The following is a 1,464-nucleotide window of genomic DNA, read 5'->3' as shown; positions in this document are numbered from 1 at the left end:
AATAAATAAAAATAAAATCCCAAAAATCTTATACTCCGTATTTTATTTCCCTTAGTAATACATTACGGATTACATAATATCTCGTGTATTAGTATGGGTACCTTCTAATTCCGACTAGTCTTTAAACAAGTGGATAAAGTACTCCACTTTGCATCTACATACACAAAGCGTTGAAGTGTTCCAGAGTTTGTACGGTTGTACCATCTCTAATCATCTGCAAAATCTTCTTATTTATTTCAATTAAACCTCTTTGCATTGATCTTCATTAAAAACCCAATTCAAAGTGAATTAACAAACTAAGGTTTAATTACTAAATTAAAATTCCAATTAGGGTTTGTTAAATTCCCTTTTCGTCTGGGTACCAATGCAACACAGCTGAAGTAATTTGTTGCCTTCAATCCATTGGTAAAGTATCTTCCTTTTATTCTATCAATTATTTTTTTTTGGATCCTTACTTTACTTCCACTATAAATTCTCAATTTTACAATTGTAGGAAATTTGGTAATTTGCCCCAAAGATTGATTTTTCTGGGGTTTTGATTTTTTGGTTGATAGAATTGTTTCCAATTGATACTGATTGATTTTACATCATAATAGTTTTTATTTTGGTAATGTGTTAGATAATAGAGCCATGTCTCGCAAAGCTAATCATGGGTATGATTACGACGACGACATTTACGAAGATTATGATGAAGATTATGCATATGATTATGAAGATGATGACGATGATAATGTTCATGTAGAGCATTGTAAGTATTGTCTTGATTCTGAGTGTTTTATAGTATTTTTAATGCTTATCGCGGCGTTGAGTTGGTAAATTAATGTAATTTATGGCTGATTCGAAGTATGCTTTACAATTTATAGACTAATTATAGAATTCTAGTTGTATGGCCACATATTAGTATTACATTGTGTATTGTAGTTATTATATGAAGAGATTCGAAAACTTCTCTACCCTTCTTATCCTATCCTCCATCATTTCCTCCCATTTAATGTGCAATAAAAGTTTGTTTGATAGTCTAGATTACCGGTGATCATTTGTACGAAAATGAAACTATATTTATCTATCCTTGAATTTGTTGTTGCAGCTGATGAAGTAGTAGTGAATAAGGAAGCAAATAAGTCCGGGGTTTTGTGCTGTTCTGTATGTACCTATGATAATGAAGAGAGTATGACTTATTGTGAGATATGTGGTGTTCTTCGTTTTCCTCCTTCTGAGGGTAGCAGCAGTAGCGGCGGTATTGATAACAAAACAGGTAATGGAAGTGTAAAAACTTAAAATTTTACTTTTGTGTCAGTATTTTGTTTATTTAATCAATTATACAGCCAATATAGTCTTTGTTTGGTTTTGTACGTATTGAGTTCATTAAGCTTAAGGATGATAAGTGGAGAATTAGTTGATATTTTCATTTATTCATCCTTTTGGGGTAGAGGACATGATGTTTGCAACTTCTGTGAGGGTTTA

General features: G+C 31.6%; 1 long non-coding RNA gene across 1 annotated transcript; it reads left to right on the top strand.

The window, feature by feature from the left end:
* Positions 1 to 353: 353 nt before the first annotated feature.
* LOC110704048 lies at positions 354 to 1,132 on the top strand. Its single transcript, XR_002507855.1, has 3 exons — positions 354 to 405; positions 620 to 748; positions 1,088 to 1,132. It is a non-coding gene; the product is annotated as an uncharacterized LOC110704048 (long non-coding RNA).
* The last annotated feature ends 332 nt before the right edge of the window (positions 1,133 to 1,464 follow it).

The sequence above is a fragment of the Chenopodium quinoa genome, unplaced genomic scaffold (assembly GCF_001683475.1).
Source record: "Chenopodium quinoa cultivar QQ74 unplaced genomic scaffold, ASM168347v1, whole genome shotgun sequence".
Taxonomy (NCBI): Eukaryota; Viridiplantae; Streptophyta; class Magnoliopsida; order Caryophyllales; family Amaranthaceae; genus Chenopodium; species Chenopodium quinoa.
This window is presented reverse-complemented; position numbering and strand designations above follow the sequence as displayed.